Source organism: Dromiciops gliroides, chromosome 2 (assembly GCF_019393635.1).
Source record: "Dromiciops gliroides isolate mDroGli1 chromosome 2, mDroGli1.pri, whole genome shotgun sequence".
Lineage (NCBI taxonomy): Eukaryota > Metazoa > Chordata > Mammalia > Microbiotheria > Microbiotheriidae > Dromiciops > Dromiciops gliroides.
Window position 1 is genome coordinate 440,579,983 of NC_057862.1, and position 24,429 is coordinate 440,604,411.

The following is a 24,429-nucleotide window of genomic DNA, read 5'->3' on the forward strand; positions in this document are numbered from 1 at the left end:
GACTTAGATATAAAAAGTCATATAATAGAGGGCAGCTAGGTGGCGCAGTGGATAAAGCACTGGCCCAGGATTCAGGAGGACCTGAGTTCAAATCCGGCCTCAGACACTTGACACTTACTAGCTGTGTGACCCTGGCAAGTCACTTAACCCCCATTGCCCCCCCCCCCCAAAAAAAGTCATATAATAAACAAATAAGAAGAGCAAAGAGGAAATTACCCTTCAGATCCATAAATAGGGGAAAGTTTTTGACCAAACAAGGGGTATAGAGGAGCACAAAAAAATGCTCCAAATCACTAATAATTCAAAAAATACATCTGATTGGAAAAATTTGCAGAAAAGGATAATGACAAATGTTGGAGTAGCTATGGAGAAAAAGGCATATTAGTGCACTGCTGATAGAGCTGTGAATTAATATAGCCATTCTAGAAAGAATAATGTCCAGAAAATTAGTAAACTGTGTAGATGTCCTTTGACCCAGAAATATTACTACTACACCACAAAAAGATCAAAGAAAGAGGAAAAGGGCCCATACCCACAAAAATATATATATTAATAGCACCTATTTTTCAGTGACAAATAAATGGAAACTAAGAGAGGGCTCATCAGTTGGGAAATGAATGAACAAATTATGGCAAAAGAATATAGTTATCCTTCCACATAATGACTTTTGCCATCTGTGTTTCAATATATCACAGCTCAACATAAGAAATTAAATGGGAATTTGGGGGGAGTTTTGCAGAAGCTGCAGATGACATATGAAAGCTACCAGACAACACAGAGCCTATGACCAAATATATAACCCAAATTTTACAATAAGGTACTGTAGGCACCTAATAAAAGAAAAAGAAAAAAAGCATGCTTCTTTTCTGGCACAAAGGGAAAGCCAAAAAAAATGTCTACAGATTTACCACATCACAAGGATGCTGCATCCTTAACCCCTCTAATATGGAAAGGATAATGGCAATGGAAAATTATTGTGTCATAAGACATAAAGAGACAATTTCAGTGAAACCTGGAAAGATTTGTATAACTAATGCAGAGTGAACTAAACAGAACCAGGAAGACAACTTATGTAATAACAATAATATTGTAAAGACTCAAGAATGTCAATTGATGTAATTACCAACCTTGATTCTTAGGGTCCAATATTGGTGCATGCTACTCATCTCCTAACAGAAAGGTTATGAACTCAAAATACAGAATGAGGCATGAAGTTTTGGACATGTCCCACAAATGAATTTGTTTTGTTTGACTTTCCATGTTTGTTATGAGGGTTTGTATCTTTACCCTGCCCCCATGGTGGAGAATTGAAAGTTGGAAGGTCAGAAAGTAAGGGCTTGTAAATCAGAAAAAAAAAATAATTCAAATCAAAGAATTCAAAACCTGTGGAGAAGCAAAAACTTTGCATATTGGCTTACACTTTGTTACTCATACCAAGGCATGACACCAATCCTATACCTCCTGAAATGGGTTAGTTACTACTAGCTGACCAGATGAATAATTCAAGTCACATCATTTTTGATTCTCAGGCCAAATGAACCCTTTTCCCAGGATAAGAGTAACTGGAGTTTGCCCGGTCTCCTATGGGTGAGCCTACTTCTTCTAGGAGGCCATTTTCAGAGAGCCAGTGGAAACATAACCTTCTTGATTTCTAAGTGATACCAGAAAGAGAAAAGTGGAAATCTATACATCTCCAGTCAGTTCACTCTCATGTATCTGAGATCCAGACCCCACCCCCAACATAGCACTACTACTCTGAACTCCTGATTATTGACCCTTCCTCATTATTACCCCAACAGAGACTCACCACACTGTCTTCCCCCCTTCACTTCCAGGAACAATAATCAAATAACAAGTCAATACTATTGTTCCTGAGAAGAATGTTTCAATCAAATTCCCTATGGCTCCATTCACCATCCCTGTGACTTTCCAGACTGCCCATATCACTTCTCTTATAATGTGTTGTGCTCTCATATTAGAATGTAAACTCATTAAGGGTAAGGACTGTCTCTCTTTTTCTTTTTTACAATAATATGTTGCCAGCACTTAATGTAGTGCTGGTAGAAGGCACTTGATAAATGTTTTTTTCTTTTATTCTTGCATGCATGCATTCATTCATTCTCTTCTGAGTTTTTACAAACAATAAGATACAGAATTATAGGAATAGAGATCTAGAGGTGGAAGGTAGCTGAGCTATCTATCATATAGTCCAACCCCACATTTAAAGATGAAAAAAATGAGACTAAGGAAATAAGCAAAAATCATTTCTACATGACTAGAGCAGGTTCTGAAGAATTGCTATGGCAGAAGAGGACTCAGAGCCCACTGTCTCAGGACTTCAGCATGTGAAATAAATGATGGTTTTTTCGTTTGTTTTTTGAGGTTTTTTTGCTGGACAATGGGGGTTAAGTGACTTGCCAGGATCACACAGCTAGTAAGTGTCAAGTGTCTGAGGCCGGATTTGAACTCAGGTCCTCCTGAATCCAGGGCTGGTGCTTTTATCCACTGTGCCACCTAGCTGCCCCTCAATAAATGATGCTTTTACCACCAGTTTGTTGACTCTCAAATATGTTCTCCTTCCCACCTGAGTATGGAGTCCAACTGTTTGCTACCTTCCTGAAAATAAGGAGAGAGAGGTTGATGAAGTGAAAACTCCCCAGGATCATCAGGGATCATATTCTAAGACATTCATTCATTTGACAAATATCTACTGAGTACCTATATAGTCCATGCCTTCAGTTCAGTTTACCTAGCATTTATTAAGCATCTGTTGTATGCAGTGCACTCTGTAGACCCTGAAGATAGAAAGACAAAAACAAAACCATCCACGTTGTCCTAATGATAGTAAGCATTTATATAGTGCTTTAAGGTTCTTCAAAGTACCTTACAAATATTATCTCTTTTGATCTTCACAATAACCCTGAGAGATAGGTGTCATTATTATCTCAATTTTACAAGTGAGGAAACTGAGGCAGGTGGGTTAAGTGACTTTCCCAGGATCACCGAGCTGATAAGTATTTGAGGCTAGATTTGAACTCAAATCTTGCTGACTCCAGGTCCAGCACTCTATTTACTCCACTACCTAGCTGTCACTCAAGGATTTTGCATCCTTGTCACATCCTGGGATACATCCACAGATAAACAAAAACCAACTATATGCAGTAATTTTTGAGAGACAGAGGAGGAACCCCAACAACTGAAACAAAATTAGAAAAGGCCTCATGGAGGAAGTACACTTGGGTTGAATCTCAAAGGGAGTTAGGAATTGCTAGGTAGAAGTAAGAAAGGAGGGCATTCTAGACACCAAGGACACAGCTTATGTAAAAATCCAGAACACAAATATAGGATAGGGTATACAAGAAATAGAAAATTGGGGTGGGTGGACAGATAGGAAGCACAATGGATAAAGCCCTAGAGTCAGGAGGACCTGAGTTCAAATCTGACATCAGACACTTAGCAGCTATGTGACCCTGTGCAAGTCACTTAACCCTGATTGGAAGGAAGGAAGGAAGGAGGAAAGAATAAGGGGGAGAGAGAGAGAGAGAGAGAGAGAGAGAGAGAGAGAGGGAGAGAGAGAGAGAGGGAGAGAGAGAGAGAGAGAGAGAGAGAGAGAGAGAGAGAGAGAGAGAGAAAGAGAGGGAGAGAGAGAGCGCACAAACCAGTTTGGATGGGATGTCAAATGTCCTGGAGAAAAGCACTAGGTCTCAAGTCAGGAGATTGATTAAGTTCATGCCCAAGACTAAATTTAGCTCCAAGTTTGTCATCTACTAGCACAAGTCACTTAGCTTCTCTGAGTCCATTTCTTCATTGATAAAGTGAAAAGAATACTATACTATCTACCTCAAAAGGTTGAAAGGACCAAAAAGGAGAATTTTTAAAAATCCATTAGTATAATGCAATACAATTCTTATATTAAACAAACAAGACATGGTCTCTGCCTTAAAGGAGTTTGCAATCTAGTAAGCTTCTTACTACCTGGTTCTGGTACTCATCCCTGATTTTGACTAAGTATGTACTTAAGTTTAATTTTTTAAGGAAACTTAAAAAGCTATTTTTTTAAAAAAGTTATTGGTCTCAATTCTGAAATTGGGGACATTTCTTTTTTTTAATTAATAAAGTATTTTATTTTTTCCCATTACATGTAAAGATAGTTCTCAACTTTTGTTTATACAAGCTTTCCAATTTCAGATTTTTCTCCCTCCCCCCTCTCCTGGACAGCAGGTAATCTTATATAGGTTATATATAATAATATTAAACATATTTCTGCATTAGTCATGTTATAAGAGAAAAATCAGAGCAATGATGAAAAACCTCAAAATAGAAAAACAATAGCACCAAAAACAAAAGAAATAGTATGGTTCATTCAGCATCTATGCTCCACAGTTCTTTTTTTTCCTGGATTTGGAGATCCTCTTCTATCATGAGTTCCCTGGTACCATTGCATTGGTGAGAAGAATATAGTCCATCACAGTAGATCAACACTCAATGTTGATGATACTGTGTACAATGTTCTTCTGGTTCTGCTCATCTCACTCATCATCAGCCCATGCAAGACCCTCCAGGTTTCTCGGAACTCCTACTGTTCATCATTTCTTACAGGACAATAGTATTCCATTGTATTCATATACCACAACTTGTCCAGCCATTCCCCAATTGATGGGCATTTGGGGACATTTCTGATAGAATGTTAGGAGCTAAAGTAGCTCACATACATCCCAAGCACCCAGTAAATCTCTAAAAATGCAACAGAAGGAATGACAATAAAGAAAATCAAAGAGAAACAGATGTGAGCATCTCCATCTGGTCCAGAGTTATACACAAAGACTGCTGGGAACTTGTGGTGGCTCTGAGCAGAGAAAAGGTAGAAGAAGGTAGAAGGCATAGTGTGCAAACATCCCAAATCCATAAGAAAAGATAGAACTGGGGCAGCTAGGTGGCACAGTGGATAGAGCACCAGCCCTGGAGTCAGGAGTATCTGAGTTCAAATCCGGCCTCAGACACTTAACACTTACTAGCTGTGTGACCCTGGGCAAGTCACTTAACCCCAATTGCCTCACTAAAAAGAAAGAAAGAAAAAAGATAGAACCAAACCAATAGCCAGGAGGCTCAGTGCCAGGCAGCCCTTCCTAGTTGAAAGCAAGAGACAGGGCCAGACCAGTGCTCATTGGAGGGGCACAGCAGAGTGGTCAGTTCCTAAGCCACAATAGGAGATAGTGCCAGTCTAACACAAAAACAGCACAGCATTCTAAAACACAGTAGACAACAGGGTCAAACCAGCAGAAAGGCAGCCATGCCCAATCCAGAACCCAGGCAGCCTAGGCCTAAATGTCAACTACAGGCAGGACCAAATAAGTACCAAGAGTCAAGATAGCCCATAGTAAAGTCACAGCAGGAACAGCTTCAGGACGAAGGGCCAGGACAATCCCTGAGAAGCAAAGCACCTGAGGTCCTACAGTAAGCCTCCCAGTATCAAGTAATGGAGCCAATTCTACATCTAGGACTCTTTAAGGAGGGGAAGAAAATAAAAAAACCTAAGTCAAGCCACCAGGACACAGAGGCCAAATCCAGTCATTCCTATACAGGGTGGGGCCTCGTCTTAGCTACCTCATCCAAACAGAGATTGCCCACATTATCTAAAAGTATGAGAGAGAACAGGCAAACCCAAGTACAAAGCCTCAGGTTGAGGATGGAGATGTGGATAAACAGAAAAAAATGCCATACAATGCAGAAATATGATGTATTAACAATTTGCATGTGTTATTTTATTTGATCTTCAGAACAACCATGTGAGTTAGGAAATATTATTATCCCTGTTCTGTAGGTAAAGAAACTGAGGCAAGGAGAAGTTTAGTGACTTACCAATAGTCACACAGTTAGTAAGTAAGTATCTCAGGTAGGCTTTGAATGCAGGTATTCTTGATTCCAGGCCCAGTTTTGTATCCACTGTGCCACCTAGAATTCAGAAAAACCCAATCCAAAATTAAAAAATAACTTCATAAGTACAAGTAGAGCCTCAGAGCAAAATAATAGCCTGGCACCAAGGATTATAAGAAAAACTAAAGAAATTAAACAAGAGATTTTTATTTATTTAAAATGTAATGTTAAGTGAAATGAGAGCTACTGAGGAAAGAATGGGAAGGAGAATTAACAGCTTAGAATGGAAGATGATGCTGTGTGACCCTGGGCAAGTCACTTGACCCCCATTGCCCCGCAAAAAAAAAAAAAAGAATGGAAGATGATAAACTTTACCCAAATATTAGATTCTCTGAATATTAGAATGAGCAAAATAGGCAAGACCCTATGAGACAATTAAAAAAGATTAAAAACAAAATCAAAAGATAAAAGAAACAGAAGAAAGTGGAAGGTATATACTATTGAAAACCACTGACCTAAAGAAAAAAATCATCACAGAATCAATGAAAACCATGACCCAAAAAAGGCTGGATACTCTAGGCAGGGAAATTATAACTAAAACTTCCCAGGTCTATTAGAAACAGAGGGTAAGGTAAAAGTAGAAAGACTCCACTCGTCACTTCCCCAGGGAATTACCATGGATATCTCAGCACTTGGACTATCACCCTACAAAGAATCCCTTGCTCAGACATGAGTTGTGGAGACCATCTTACCTGGCCAGGAGCACCCAGGACTCACAGAGCCATAACATTCAAAATATAGTCCCCTTCTGGCAGACACAATTGCCAAAGTCATACTTTGTCTCCAAGCAAAACGTGCTTTAAAAAAAGTAATTTATAGAAAGAAAGAGGTTGGCAGAAGCAAGCCTCCAACTGCAGCAGACACAGGAGGATAGCGCCTGGCTATGGTTGCTAACGATGACAAATGCTTCAGGTAATTTAAAAACAGGCAGCTAACACAAACACCCAGCTCAGCTGCACTAGACAGGCTGCAGTGCGGGATAGCTGGCAGCCCTTCAGTCAGTCAGAATGGGGTGACAGGTACCCCCACCGCGGACAGTGTGGGACAGGCAATGGAATGCGAGGTTCCTGCCAATCAGTGCCTGAGCCTCCCAGCACAAACATAGAGGTAGGCAGAAGAGAAGGAACTAGGCATATGAAGGCAGAAGAGGCAGAAGCAGGCTCTTAGAGGAAGCAGTCCCAGAGGTGAAATTGCTTTGAAGGGCTTTGTAAAGGTGAGGGATGAAGAGGGCAAGGACTATCTTTTGCCTTTTGGTATTCCCAGGACTTAGCACTGTGCCTGTCACATAGTAGGTACTTAACAGATGTTGATTGATTGGTTGCATATAACATCAAGCATAACTGATGTATTGTTTTTTCTTTTCCCTCACCTATTTTTTTTTCTTCTTTGCTACAAGAGAGAGTAGGAGCAGCTAGGTGGCACAGTGGATAGAGTGCTGGGCCTGGAATTAGGAAGACTTATCTTCCTGAGTTTAAGTCTGGCTTCAGACACTTATTGGCAGTGTCACTTAAACAAGTCACTTAACCCTGTTTGCCTTAGTTTGCTGATTTGTAAAATGAGCTGGAGAAGGAAATGGCAAACCACCCTAGTACATTTGCCAAGAAAACCCCAAATGGGATCACAAACAGTTGAATGCAAATGAAACAACTCAATAACAACAACAGAAGGGATAGTTCCATTACATAGGGGAACAAATTCAGAAAGGAAGGATATGAAAATAAAAGATATTATGAAAAAAAACTTTAAAAAAATATTACTTTGGGGGCAGCCAGGTGGTGCAGTGGATAGAGCCCCGGCCCTGGAGTCAGGAGTACCTGAGTTCAAATTCGGCCTCAGACCCTTACCACTTACTAGCTGTGTGACCCTGGGCAAGTCACTTAACCCCAATTGCCTCACTAAAAAATATACATATATATTATTTTGAAGGGTTTGGTTTTATTTTGTGGTTCAACTGGACTGGAATCACAGGTAATGAATCTTCTCTCTCCATAAGCCTACAATTCTTCCTGCTAATAAGTATCCTCGCTGATATTTCCTGGCTAGGTCCAATGGACAGATTCATTGGACAAGTGTGTTTATTTCACTAGTCCTAATGGGGTGATTTAAATTACCACCTCAGTATCACCTCACACCTATCAGAGTGGCAAGTATAACAAAAAGGAAAATATTGGATGATGGAGGGGATGTGGGAAAACTGGGACACTAATCCTCTGTTGGTGGAGTTGTGAACTGATCCAACCATTCTGGAGAGCAGTTTGGAACTATGCCCAAAGGGCTATAAAACTGTGCATACCCTTTGATCCAACATTATCATTGCTAGGTTTATATGCCAAAAACATACCCAAAAAGAGAAAAAGGTCTATTAGTACAAAAATATTTATAGCAGCTCTTTTTGTGGGAGCTAAGAGTTGGAAATCAAAGGAATAGCCATCAATGGGGCAATGCTAAACAAGCTGTGGTATATGATGGTGCTAGAATATTATTGTGTTATAAGAAATGACAAACAGGATGATTTCAGAAAGGTGTGGAAAGATTTGTATAAACTGACATATAGTAGAGTGAGCAGAACTAAGAGAATGTTGTGCACAGTGAAATCAATATTGTGTGACAAAGAATTGTAAATGACTTAACTATTCTCAGCAATACAATGATCCAAGACAATCCCAAAGGACTAATGAAGAAGCATACTATCCACCTCCAAAGAAAGAACTGATATTGATTGAACACAAAGTGAAGCATTCTATTTTTCACTTTCATTTTTTTCTTTTATTCAAGTTTTCTTATACAAAATGACTAATATGATAATGTTTTACATTATTGCACATATATAACCTATATCTGATTGCTTAATGCCTCAGAGAGGGGTGAGGGGAGGGAGAGAAGGAGAGATAAAATTTGGAACTCAAAACTTTAAATTAAAATATTACTTTTTTTTAAAATTAAAAATAAAATGAACTACCAAAAAAAAAATTACCATCTCAGGTGAACACTACAGAATGAAGCCCTGAGGTAGGCTACTGACCTGATGTTGGATATAAGATCCTGACTAAATGTGATTACCTCATCCCCTAAATGCTAAACATTATGTTTAAGACTCTCTTCAGGTGTTTATTTTTTACCTTATGTTATACTTACATGGGAATCAGAGTACCATGGTAGATAGACAGCCCAGCTCAAAGCTAAGAATTTGAGTTCCACGTTCAATCCATACTGGCAGTGTGACTCTGGGAAATCATGTAATCTCCCCATGTTATATGCAATTCATTGGCAACCTGAATTAATACTGGGAGTTTCCTACATCATTGAAATCACAAATCCAGTCCCTGTCTCTATAAAATATAGGATTTTGAAGTCAGATTATCTAATCCAATCCCCTCATTTTGCTGGGGCAATAAAATAAGACCTACAGATAGAAAGCAATTTATTCAATATCACAAGCCTTATTAGTGGCAGTATGGACACTAGAAAGACTCCTATTCTAAGTGTTCCTTCTATTATCCTACTCTGTCTCCTCTGTGTTCCTATATCATTCCCTTATAAACCTTGGAAAGCCATAAGAGTAAGAATCCACATATTATATGCCTTTGTAGCCCTCCACCATAGCCCCACCAAGATCATAGTATGCACATAGTAAGAGGGTTTTTTTTTTATTTGAGTTGGATTGTTGAATGAATGGGGTTAATTGAAAAGGATGTAATGTCATTTTTATCTGAGGAGAGGGAGGAGAGCCTGCTATACTGAACCTCCTGTCACAGGCTATGAGGGTATCAGCCACCAGTACATACCTGAGTTATTCCACTGCTAAGTTTGGCAGAAATAAATGTAAGTATGTATGCACACACATACATATATACACACATGCATGCTCATATGCACACTCATACATGCATGCTTCAATAGGTATATAAATCTTGATGTTTAAAAGATGCACTTTTATTTCAGGGGAAACCTAGGATCTTGAAAATGCTATGCAATTTCCCAAAAGTAATCTAGCTCACTACTAATCAATCACCTGCTGGGTACTGGCACTGTTCTAAGTACTAGGGATAAAAAGAAAAAAAAACAGAAATAGTCTCTCAAGAAAACTCCACCAGAAAGATCATTTTATTAAGAAAACTTCATATTGCAATATCCCATCAGCCATGATACTCCACCTCATCACCAGCTTCTATCCTTCTGACTGAAAGGTAGAGGGATGAACTCCAAAATCTCCATTTAAAGAGGGAGCTCAAAGCAGAATATTTCCTAATTTCTCACCTGGCTGCACTACTTTGGGATTTCTCTGACTTCCACCATACCCCTGGGTACCTTCCCCCCACACCCACACCCACATCCACACTCTTTTTAAGCTTCCTTTTTTATGTTGCTTCCCCTCCCCTTCCATTTGATTGTAAGCTTCTTGAAGGGAGGGAACTTTGTTTCTTTTTTGTATTTGTATCCCCACCACTTAGCACATTGCCTGGCATATAGTAGGAGTTTAACAAACATTTATTGATTGATCAAGAAGCTTATACGTTATAGCAAGAGATAACATGTTTATGCATAAATACAGGAAAAATGAAAAAATTTTTAGGTAATTTTAGAGGGAGGGAGAAGCACTAATGTTTGGGAAGATAATGAAAGGCCTCATGTAGGATCTGGCATTTGAGCTGAGAATTGAAGGAAGAAGATATTCTAAGAGAAAGAGTTGAGAAGGGAGTGTGTTCTGTGGTTTATGCAAAAGGTCAGTAGGGAAGAGATGGAAGGTGGTGTTTGAGGAACAGCAAGAACAACCCATTTTATTTAGATGAACCATAGAATAGACTAGAGCATTCAATGTATGAAAAGGGCAAAGGGTTTAATATAGAATAAGCCTGAATAAATAGTTATATTGTGATGGTCTTTAAGTGACTAACAGTGGTATTATATCCTAGAGACAATAGAGAACCATTGGAGTGTACTGAACAGGAGAATGCCACAGTCAGACCTGTGCTTTAGGAATGTTACTTGGGGATGAATTTTGTTGTTGTTTTCTTTTGTTGTGAATTTTTAATTAAATTTTTCTTCAATGAGCAAAAATCTTCCTTTTCTCCTTCCCACTTCCAATTGAGAGAGAAAGAAAAATAAAACCCCTGCTGCAAACATGTAAAATAAAGCAAAACAAATGTCTTTATCAACCTTGTCCAAAAAAAGAAAGAAAGAAATGTTCTATTTAGCACTGAGTGGTATACCTGTCTATTAGGAGATAGGTAGTGTGTTTCATTATAAGTCCTTTGGCTCTGAGTTCCTAAGTCTTTCAAAGTTGGCTTTACTTTACTTAATATTGTTGTTATTATATAAATTCTTCTGATTTGTTCACTTCACTTTGCATTAGTTCACACAAGTCTTTTCAGCTTTCTCTAAAACCATTTCCTGCATCATAAAGACCCTTTGGTAAGCCAAGAAGAAGGCTAGAGTCTTTAAAGGAGGAACTTTTGATTTAAAAAAAAAAACAAGAGAAGAAAAAAATATAGAAATAGTGTTACAGACTCTGAACTAGACTTTTTTATTTACATAATGAAAGCTAATTACTTGACTAAACCATTGACTTACCAAGAAACATAGGTACATTTTAATGTCAAAAGAGAGGCTCCAATGGTTGGGTTATTTTGTGTTCTGGTTTACCATAATCAGGGAGGCAGAAAGGTTGAACTATTGGAATATGAAGACAGTTCACAATCATATAAGAGTGGACCAGGAAATATATAAGAACAAAAATATCCCAAGCCTTTAGGCTGATGTTCCCCACTTGGTCTTTATATTAAGTGTTTTAACAGGTCACCTGTCTCCTAACAAAAAGAAGAGTTAGGTGAGACTCTCGTAACTAAACAGTGTAGTTATGGTGAATCTAGTTACTTGTCGGTATCTGTGTTTCCTTGGGACAGTCTTATGTATTGGGCTCTCTGTGGTCTTAGACATACAACACACTAAAATACCAGGCAAAAATGACTCTGTCAAAAGGCCTCCAACTACTATTTCCATGAAAATACCTTTTAATACTTTCTCCCATTCTCTTTGGCATTCCAGTATCTGAAGTTATAGGATGTTGACACCACCTTACAAGCTGGGGTGGTGGAAAAGATATGTTAAGGCAGTGAGAGCTTTCATATTCTTCACATCAAACCTCATAATCAGCCTATTCTATCCATGTCCTGGTATTTCAACTGAGAGAGTAATGAACCCTAGGCTGATGTGCTCCACTTCTGGGCACTGTGTTATAAATCTACCTCTGACAATCTGACACACATGTTCCATAAAGACTTTGGAAACCTTTTATTACTATTATTCAACTGAATAGTCCAGCTTTTGGACTAGTGGAGACACTTTGCTTGCCTTAACCTACCCCTATAGAGCATAGCAGGTACCAATATCACATATTCTTATCCTTGTGAAACTCTCATCTTCACTGAGACTTCAGAAATACACAGATATATTGATTCTATAAATCCCCTGATATTATCTTTTATTGGTAGTAATAAATGTCCATATTAATTAACTTAATGGGTTTAACTGCAGTAATGACTTTGTATTAAACTAGTACCCATTTCATGTCCCATATAAAAGCTGCAATAATAAAATTTGCCTGCAGGATTTTTTTAAAGCTCCCATTGTTCTGAAACAAAGCAAATAGGCTGTTGGAAAGCTCAAAAGTTGCTGATGGGGAACCAGCATCAATGGCTGCCTTTGGGAGATCAGAAGTAAAAGGATCAGGAAAATGATGGGAATCAGAACCCTTCACCCTCAGAAGATATTTGGACAAAGTGTCACAAGTCCCAAAGTCAGTAAACAAGGACTTGCTTATGGTGTTCAGTTACACGGTGTAGTCCCCCAGAGGAAGCACAGTGTCATGGGAAAAGGGTTGTATTAGTCAAAAGGCCTGGATTGAAGTCCATATCCCACCACTTAATAGTCATGTGACCTTAAATGAGTCAATTTCCCTCTCTGAGCTTCAGTTTCCTCATTTGTAAAATGGGAATGAAATTACTTAACTCTCCCTGCCTCCCTACCTCCCTACAGAATTGCTGGTAGAAAAATTCTTTGTAAGTGAATCTGTAGTTATTACTTTTATTATGACTCTGGCTATTGTGGCTTGTTTATTGGTGGTGATAAGGGAAGAACTCTGGAGTTCCTCCTAAGCACCTTGGTGAAGGGGCCCTTGTGGAGAAGGAGGAAGAAGCATCCGGATCGTGAGAACTTGCTTTCTTACTCTTCCCCACCTTGAAAAGTTTCAACTGGGTCAGTCAATTTCGGAATTTTTTAGGGTGTCTAAACCAGCCAATTAGGCTCATAGGATGGAATAGAGGTTTATTTCTCATCAGGTATGAATATTTAGTTTGGAAGTAGTGAGTACTTAAGTGATTATCTCAAGTATATGTGTAGTGCTTGCTTTCTCTGTAGAGACTTTTAGATACATTTTTTTCCTTAAAGCAAAATACTATAACCACATCACTTTGTTACTGCTGGCCTATTCTGACTCAATTTAGAAAGCAACCTATTTAGCAGTGTTCTCCTAGGGTCCCATTACCCATCCTCAAAAAATGGCTACAGTTCAACCCTTAGTCTTCCCTAATACTCTTCAGATATCCTTAAGAGAAGCACTCTCAATTCTAGAAGACCCACAGTCAGTCAGGCCTTCCCCAGGTTTGCTAAATTGAATGCTGTTTCTCCTTCATTTCCTGGTGCCTACTCAGCAGATTCACTGGAGAAGTGAATAGGCAAGTTGGGCAGATAATCTATGTAGCCAGAAAAAATCAAAAAACAAGGTCTAAGATTTTAAATCAAATCATGCTTTTGCATCAGACCATATTCCTGGCATCTTATTGGCATGAAGATACTCTCAAGGTCTTTGTGAAGAATTTAGTATCAATTGTGAGGCATGGGAAATGCAGACACAGGACTGCCCAGCATGGCATGCTCACATCAAAGAAGGCACCATACTCCATAAGCAAAGCAGAACTGCAGTAGCACAAAGGAAGCATAAGCTAGACAAATCCAGACATATCCTTCTCCAAAGCTCTAATGTGCCTGACCTGTGATAGAGCCTTCCAAACTCACATTGGACTAATTAGCTGCAGCTAAACACACTGTACCCTGACCCCAACATTGTTATGTCATTGGTTCTCTTCAAAATTGAAAGATGGATGACAAAACAGCTTAAGTGAGCTCCACTTTCAACAAACACAATACAGATGTGCCCCAGAAAAAGTTAAGCCCATAACTTTGGGTTATGACTTCTCAATAATATCTTTGTCACATTTATAAAAAATATGACTTTATAGGAATAAAGTTACAAGCAACAACAAAAACCTCATAACCTCATTTGACTGACTCCCCAAATCACCATGTGATTCATTACTTCCTCTGACTTTATATTCCCTTTCTGTAAAATGAGGGGATTGAACTAGGTCATTTGGAAGATCCTTCCATTTCTAACATTCTGTGATTCTAGCATTATTCCTGATGATATAATTGGCCCTGCAATGTTATTTACCTCATTTATTTTCTAGAAACCAATCAAGAATGTTATACAGGATCTGCCTGGCCATGAAGACCCAGGCTTACAGAGAATAGATGAATGAGCGATGACTATTGACTTTATTTAGAGTCATGTTCAGGTTCCTTGAAAAAGCCATTTAAGGTGAGATTGGATTTACAAAAAATTTGACTCATACATTATTATTCTAGAATACATCTATTGTATAAAATTTAGTTTTGTCCATTTAAACGCCAACCAGAGCTATCATTAGCTATTACATTACCTATGAATAAGGGTTTTGTTCACCAAACTAGGAGTGCAAATAAGGTTTCAGGAGGAATGGTCACTCTACTTTAGAGTCCTGAGAAGCACTGGTCATCCAAATGGATTAGGTTTGCCATCAAATTATAATTAAGTCATACATATTCATTAAAGCATGTCCTTCCTATAGGGCCCCTACTTAAAAACGCTCTCAGTAGCTGGTTTCATTTAGTGTCTCTCATTCAATTTAACCACTATTTATTAAGCACTATGTGAAAGGAAGTGTGCTAAACCCCAAAGAAACAAAGGCTAAAAAAAAATGCAATTGCTCCTACCTTCAGGGAGTTTGAATTCTACTAATAGGTGTGAGATTTAAAATTGGATATAAGATCATTAAACTCCCCTTTTAGCTTTTCCCTTATATATCTCCCAGACCACTAAGAAAAAGAAGCCTCTGAGCTTTAATCAGTGAGGGATTGGCCTTTATTGTTTAGACAACAAACAGGTGATACCGATTAGGGAAATAGGAAAGTAGAAATACAAATGAATAGTCTTAGATCTACGCTTAGTCTATATTTTTTTCTAAAACTCACCGAATCCCAAAACTACCTGCCAGGCCAAGAACCAGAGCCAATCACCAAAGCGTGCGCCATCACCACTAAACTAAGAAGCCAGAGTGAGCGAGCCAGAGAGTGAACTTCCGTTCCCACTCTCGGTTTTAAGTTGACGTCCAGGAAGTATGGAGTGCTTGGCCATGATCTCCAGGGTAGCAGCAGGTGCACCTCCATTCGTCACTGTCTCCTCCCCAAAAGGGTGGTCCTTCAAAAGCCACTTCAGTAGCATGCACTCAACTCTCAAATGATTCAGCTGAAACTTCCATTTTTTACCACATAGGTTACAAGATATAGACACAGCAAATAAATATAAAGTAACTTCAGGAAGGAGGAAGCAATAACAAATAAGGATATATAAAAAGTAGAAGATGTCACTCAAGATAAGCCTTGAAGAAAGCTACAAATTCTAAGAGATAAAGAAAAAGTACATTCCAGAAATGGGATGGCAGAGAGGAAGAGTCAAGGCACAGAGACAAGAGGGGGCACACTGTGGTCAGAGGTCAGAGAATAATGAATAGACCAGTCTGACTGGCACATAGAGGGCAAGAAGGGCAATGACAAAAAAAACAGTCTTGAAAGAAAAGGGAAGCCATATTGTAGAGGACTTTAAATGTCAGTCTAGGGGCAGCTAGGTGGCACAGTGGATAGAGAACTGGCCCTGGAGTCAGGAGTACCTGAATTCAAATCCGGCCTCAGACACTTAACACTAGCTATGTGATCCTGGGCAAGTCACTTAACTTCAATTGCCTCACTTAAAAAAAATATCAGTCTAAAGAATTTTGTATGTTATCTTAAAGGCAATAAGAAGCCACTGAAAAATCTTGAGCAGGGGACTAATAGGATCAGATCTGAGTTTAAGGAAAATTAATTTGTATCCATTTGAATTTCTTTTCATAATATATAGTTTAAATTTTTCACTAATCAAGTCAGCAGTGTTATTCTCTCTTCCCCACCCCCATTATTTGAAAATAGTTTTTACAAAAAAAAAATACCATTTCTTACTGAATCTCTTCACAATACAATGAAAACATAGTTCATGCTTCTAACTCCCAAACAGCAGATATGGAGAGATGTGAGGTAATGGATTATAACCTACATATGGCTAGTCTTTGTGTTTGCATGGTGATCTCACTTTGCATGAGGATAAATCTGGTCTTTCCTCAAACATCACAGAAAGTTGGGCTCTATTTAGAGAAGGCTCTCTCTTAAAGGATTATGGGAACACATGCTCCAAGAGACGAGGACAACAGCTCCTTTCTTTCTGTCTAGAAAAGGACTCACTCTATCTTGTATATGTTCCCTCTATGAATTTCTCTTCATAGTAGATATTCAGTGGGTATTTCTCCAGGAGCACAATTAGACTTGCCAAGTTAAAAAAAAAAAAGTATAATCGCACACACCCCAGAGTTAGTTTCCTCTGTAGCTGCCTGTTACTTTCTACCAAATCACTTTCAGCTTGGGCCCCAAGCCCTGTGACTGCAGAGCAGCAGTACTCATAAATATTAAACATGGCTTCCAAGCAACTCCTCAGCTCCTTTTATGGCACAAAGCATGGAGATCCCAGCTGAAACCATTATGTTCCATCGCTGGTGCCTGCTGAAAGGGGGACAGCAGCTCCAAATATTTATCAATGCTTTGTTGTATTGGGAGAGTGCTCACTGACAGATGGACACTCTCTTTAAAACCTCAACGTATGCAAATCGCCAGACAAAAGAGCCCAGGATGTTTTTAATATCACACACTTGCCTCAGGACATGTTTTTAAATCCCCGTTTACCTAGAGCCCTGGCTTTTTATCAGTCAAACGCCTTAAGCACTATGTCAACTTGGACATCTGGCCGCATGTTTAAAAAAATGTTTTATTTGCTAAAATATTTAGTAATGTGACAAGGGTTTTAACTGGGGACATCGGCTGTAATGGCATATGCTCCAACCCAACTGCTCTGACAAGAAAACTAGTGCAATACCCTGAGACTTGGTATCTAATACAGGCTAGGTAGTAAGATAAGAAATAGTTATTCAGGCACCTTTAATGTAACCAAGATATCTTCCCACCATAGCAGCCAGCATGTGAATAATAATTGGGGATTAACTCCTTAGGTAAATGCTGGAAATGGTATGAAGAGGTAATTGGTGGAGTAATCCTCCAATTGCATGCTATTCTATCCAGTGCCTGTAGCACTGTCTAGGCTTTCCAACTCAGGGGCAATGGGGAGAATCCAGGAAGGGCTATGGAGAGGATGAAGACAAGCCTTCGAAGAAAGGCCATGTAACTAGCATTGTTTAGCTTGAATAAGAAACTAATCCTCTGGGCACAGATTGGGGGGAAAAAATTGTACAGGTGATTTTTAACTCTAGAAAGGACAAAATATAAAGAAATGGTATATTAAATGCATCTCAAAAGGTAAAGGTGAGCTATCAGCAAAACTTCCCAATGATACTTAGCTAAATTGATGGTAGGTATTGTATTGTGCATATTAAAAAGGAAGAAGAGTGGGAAATTTGTCTTTTATGGGGCAGGTTTTTCTCTTTAAGAGGAAAAAAGATTTCCTTTTATCTGTGAGAGGGCTGAAGAGAACTTGAAGATCATTGAATACATTCAAAGAAAGACCCACAGAAGGGTTTTCACTTGCCCAGGGTAACACAGTATCAATGAAATAACTAGAAGTCAAATCCAAGTCTCTCCATTCTCAGTTTTTTTGGTCAACAAACATTTATTAATCACCTGCTGCATATAGAGCAATATGCTAGGTGCTGGGGGATATAAAAATTTCCTGCTTTCTTGAGACTCAAAATCTAGTAGGTTTTAGCAGCTTTAGATGTTTGGACAAGGAAGATACAAAGATGAATAGAAAGTTAACCTTACAATCAAATAAGGGAGATAAGATACACACAAAGACAATTATGCTATAATAATATGCCTAAATGCCTCAGAGAGATAAGAAAAAAATTCCATGAGACTTCATGGAGAGAGGATTAAAAGGGTCTAGGTATTCCTGTTTAGGTACATGTTGAATTAGTTGAGTTCTGATGTCCCTTCCAACTCTAAAATTCTCTGATTAACACAAATCATTATAGTATATAAGTGCATTAGAAAGATATACACAAAGTGACATGTAAGATTTGAGAATAAAGGTCATTACCAAACACAGGAATCAAAAGAGGCTTTGTGGAAGAGGTGGAATTTTATTTGAACATGAAAAAGTGACTAGGGATTCAACAGGAAAAGAAGAAGAAGGTATGCATTCCAGGCACAAGGGATAATAGGACAAAGACAAAAAAGTAGGAACACACCCAGACATGTTCAGGAACTCAGAGTTGTCTAATTTTACTGAGGCATAGAGAAAGGAGGGGAGAAATGTGAGAAAAAGCTGGAAAGGTAGGTATTACAAGATAGTAAAGTAACTTGAATGCCATATAAAGGAGTTTGAAATTTATTCCATAAGAGATAGGCAGCAACTGACACTTTTGAGCAGAGTGCCATGGCCAGCTCTATGTATAAAAAAAATGGTTTTATCAGTGACAAGAAGGATGGAGTGGAGGACAGTGAATGAAGGCTCTCTCCTCTCTCCAATGTTTTTTCCACTACATCACACTGCCTTGCCCACACATAATACTTATTAAGCATCTACAATGTGCTTGCTAAGATGCAAAGTAAACACAAAATAGCCCTCAAAATTATGGAGTTTACACTCCATTGGGGGGACATTAGAACAAAAATGAGTACAATACAAAGAAAATTGAAATCATAAAAAGCACTAACAAGTGAGAAAAATCAAGGAAAGCTTCACTGAGAAAATGGTAACTGAATTAGGTCTTGAAGGAAGACCAGTATTCTGAGTGGTAGAGATAAAGAGGAAAGGCATCCCAGGAAAGGTGAATGGTTTATAAGGATGCATGGAAACAGAAAATGGAGCCTCAATTTCAAGAAACAGCCAGTATTTCTGTTTGGCTGATATGTAAAATAAGTGAAGAGAATCAGTATGAAATAAAGCCAGAGAGGTATTTTGAAGTGAGATTGTAAATAGTCTCAAATTCTAGGCTAAGGAGTTTGTGCTTTTTTTTCTATAGGCAATGGGAACTACTAGAGGCTGAACAGAGATGCAGTTTGGTCAGAAGTATGACTTAGGAAGGTTAGTTTGCAGCCATGTATAAACTGGTTTGGATAGGGAAGAGAACCCAGGAGATCAATTAGGAGGTTTTTACTGTGGTCCAAGTGAGGAGTTATGTGTATTTGAACTAGGGTGATTGCCATATGAATGGAAAGAAGGGGGGAAATGCAGAAGATGCTGTGGAGGTAGAAATAACCAGCTTTTTGCAAATAATTATTCTTCCATTCTTTGAACTTGTACTCAGGGATGTGCTGGAGTCAGCTAGTATAGGTCCACAAAAGTTGATTGTTAAATATTCAGTGTGAGCATTTGCACCTTGGAAATTAGCAAATGTTACAAATCAGGGCTTAATTCATTGTTTTGTTTATTATCTAGACTTAAAGTGGTGGAAAAATATTAACAATATAGATTGTTTAAAAGTGGGTCATAGGGGCAGCTAGGTGACACAGTGGATAGAGCACTGGCCCTGGAGTCATGAGTACCTGAGTTCAAATCCAACTTCAGACACTTGACACTTACTAGCTGTGTGACCCTGGGCAAGTCACTTAACCCCAGTTGCCTAAATAAATAAATAAATACATACATAAATAAATAAAAGTGGGTCATAGGGGGCAGCTAGGTGATGCAGTGATAAACCATCGGCCCTGGATTCAGGAGCACCTGAGTTCAAATCCAACCTCAGACACTTGACACTTACTAGCTGTGTGACCCTGGGCAAGTCACTTAATCCTCATTGCCTCAACCCCAAAAAAAACAGTGGGTCACACATACTTTTGTGAAGGAATAGACTATTGTTAGACATTTATCATCATATCCTTACTTATATCCCCTTTTGCCTAACACAGTGTCTAGCACATAGTAGGTGCTCAATAAATGCTGAATGATTGATTGATTACAAGTCTTGGCAAGTATTTGCATAAGAAGATTCAATTATGACTACCAGGTTACAAACCTAGGATGTTGATACCTTCAGCAGCATTTTTATGCAAGATGACCATAGATTCCTTGGGAGCCCTTTTCAGCTAAGCAATGTGCTGTGAGCAATGATATTCAGAACTTAAATAGACCAATGTTAAGCATTTGCATTAACTGGTGAACAGACCTAAGGAATTCCCTCTCTTAGCTTATTAATCAGAAAGGAGGCAAGGCACACTTGGGGAAGAGTCAGATCATGAGTATATATTATAAACACTTTCACCAGGTTTGTTATTCAAGTTGAAGTTGGAAAGACTCCATTGTTCACCTTGCTTAGAAGTTTAAATTCCCTCAATGCCCTTGAATTGGTGTTTCAAGGGAATTATTGGTTTCCCTACCGATTAGTAGTAAATGCTCTCTACATTGTTGGTTTGTGATAAATCAGCAGCCACACAAGAAAAGCAAAAGACAACTCATACACAAAATTTAAGGTTTCTGAAGTCATATTTAATGAATATAATTCTAGATGAAATTGGCTGGTCATTGCTCTCATATGGGCAGGGATAAATCTGCTGAAAAATGCACCCCCTTGGTGATAAATATAACTACTGAGGTAAAGGTTCTTTGTTCCACAAAAGCTGCTGGGGAAAACTGGGAAAGCAGTTTGAAAAAAGATTAGTTTTAGACTAACATCTAATGAAATGTCAAATCATGAACAAATTAGAAAAGGGAAGTAGATTCCCTTCACAAATATGGATATGGTAAGGATAATTCTTAACCAAACAAGGGATACAGATGATCATAAAAGATAAATTGGACAACTTTGATTACATAAAATTGAAAAGTTTTTGTCCAAGTTTTTAAAAAATATATAGTTAGACTAGCTGTGTGACCCTGGGCAAGTCACTTAACCCTCATTGCCTCACCAAAACAACAACAACAACAAAAAATAAAGAAAGAAATTTAAAGAAATGTAGTTAGAATTAGAAGGGAATGGGTTAACTGTGGAAAGTCTTTGCAGTAAATTTCTTTGATAAAGGTCTGATATTCATGATATATAGGGAATTGATTAATATATGTGAATAAGATACATTGTCAAAGATATGAATGGATAGTATTCAAAAGAAATGCAAGCTAGCAGTGACCATGTTAAAATGCTTCCAATTACTAACAATAAGAGAAATAAAAATTAAAACAACTTTGAACATATTATGAATAAAACCCAGCAGGAAGAGATAGAAAGAGAAATTCCATTAGAAATAATTACAGACAGTATCAAATACCTGGAATTCTACCTGCCAAGACACACAGAAGCTATATGAACATGATTACAAAACTCTTTTCATACAAATAAAAGCAAATCTAAACAATAAGAGAAATAATTGCTCATGAGTAGGCTGAGCCAATATAATGAAGATAGTTCCATCAAAATTTATTTTTTTTTCAGGGCCATGCCAATCAATCAAAAAATTGTTTTATATAGCTAGAAAAAAATAACAAAATTCATCTGGAAGAACAAAAGGTCAAGAATATAAAATGAATCAATTGAAAAGTGAATAAAGGCAGTCTATTAGATTTCAAATTTTATTACAAAGTAGTAATCATCAAAACCAAACAATCTGGTACTGGCTAAGAAATAGAATGGTTGATTAGTGGAAGAGATTAGGTACACAAGATGTAGAAGTAAATAGGAGTAGTAATCTAGTGCTTGATAAACCCAAAGATCCAAGCTTTTAGACCAAGAAGTCACTATTTAATTTTTCAAAAACTGCTGAGAAAACTAGAAAATAACATGGCAGAAACTAGGCATAGAACAACATCTCACATGGTATTCCAAGATAAGGTCAAAATGGGTACATGGTTTAGATAAAGGGTGATATCATAAGCAAATTGGGTGAGCTTGGAAACATTACCTCACAGATTTGTGGTTGAAGGAAGATTTATGACCAAATGAGAAAATTATTGGAGATAAAATGAATAATTTTGATTACCTGAAATTTAAAAGGTTTGCAAAACCAAAACAAATGCAGCCAAAATTAGAAGGAAAGCAAGAAATTGGGGGTGGGGTGGGGCTGAGTCAAATTTATAAAAATAAGAACTCTTCTCCAATTAACAAAAGTTCAAAGACAATGAACAGGCAGTTTTTGGAAGAAGAAATTAACACTTTCAACAGTCATATGAAAAATGCTGTAAGTCACTATTGATCAGAGAAATGCAAATTAAAACAGTTCTGAGTTACCACCTCACACATATCAAATTGGTTAACATGACAGAAAAGGAAAATAATAAATGTTGGAGAAGCTGTGGAAAAAATAGGTACACTGATACACAGTTGATGGAATTGTGAACTGGTCTGACCAACCTGGAGAACAATTTGGAACCATGCCCAAAGATCTATAAAGCTATGCATACTCTTTGATCCAAACAATACCACTATTAGGTCTGTATTCCAAGGAGATGAAAGGAAAAGGACCTATTTGAGCAAAAATATTTGCACAAATTTGTAGTAACTCTTTTTTGTGGTGGCGAACGATGAGAAATTGAGGGGATGACCTCAATTGGATGATTGAGGGGAATGGCTGAACAAGTTGTTGTATAATATTTTGATTGAGTACTATTGTACTATAAGAAATAACAAGGAGGATGGTTTCCCAGAAAAACTCAGAAAGACTTATATGAGTTGACACAAAATGAAGTGAGCAAAATCAGGAGAACATTGTACTCAGTAACAGCAATATTACAACAGCAATCAACTGTAAAAGACTTAATTACTCTCATCATTTTCACAATTCAAAAGGAGTCATAATGAAAAATACTATCCCCCTCTAGAGAGAGAACTGATGACCTTTGAGTGCAGATTGGAACATATTTTACATTTTTTATTTTTTATTGCTTTTTTGTAACATTGGTAATGTAGAAATGTTTCGCATGACTTCACATATATGATGGTCATCATATTGACTGCCTTCTCAACAGATTGGAAAGAAGCTAATGGGATGAAGAGGATTTGGGACTCAATTTTTTAAAATAAATGTTAAAAATATAATTGGAAAATATTTAACAACATAAATAAAAATACAATTAAAAAGGTAAAATAACTCTGAGTGTTCATCTCATACCCATTAGGTTGGCCAAGATGAAAAAAGAGAAAAAGTAAAAGTTTTTGAAGAGCCAATATGAGAAATGGCAAATTAATGCACTATTGGTGGAGTTATGAATAGAGCCAAACATTCTGGAAAACAATTCTGAACTATATCCCAAAAAGTCTCTAATCCACATGAACCCCTTGACCCAATGATACTACTACTAAGCACATACATAAAAGAGATCAAATTCAGATACAAAGGACTCATCTGTACAAAAATATTTACAGTAGCACTTTTGTAACAAATAGAAACAAAGAAGGTGCCCATCAACTGAGGAATGGCTGAAGAAATTATAGTATCTGAACATAATGGATATATCATTGTGCCATAAGAAATGGTGAATAAGATGTATTTGGGGGGAAAGCTCCATAAGATTGAAGAATGAAGAGTAAAGTGAGCAGAAGTAGGAGACCAATTTACACAATGACCACAATAATTTAAAAGAAAATAACTTTCAAAAACTTTACACCTCTGATTGATGGAATGACCAATTGGACTTCAAAGGACTGGTGATAAAGCATCATTCCTGCCTCTTGATAGAGAGGTGCTAGACTAGAGGTACATAAAACAACGTATCTAGACATTGTCAATGTATTAATTTGTTTTGTTTGACTATACTTATTGGTTACAAGGGAGAGCTTCCTGGTGGAGGAGGGGTAAGTGATGCAAAAATTTTTAAAAAGAGCAAGATTGAAACATTTTAAAAATACACAAAAGAGAACAGAAGGAACTTCAGAAGATGAATGAAATGAGGGCAGTTTTATTAACTGCCATATTAAATTTAATATATACTTTGGGAAAAAAATCTATGTTTTCAAAAGAAAAAAGTAGACCTCTTGTACCTGTATTAAAGGGCATTTTTCTCTAGGTGCAGAAGGATTTGTGTGGCTTTAGGCCTGCTGGAATGTAAATCTATGAAGAAATCAGTAAGTTGAGTAACTTTGGATCCTATCT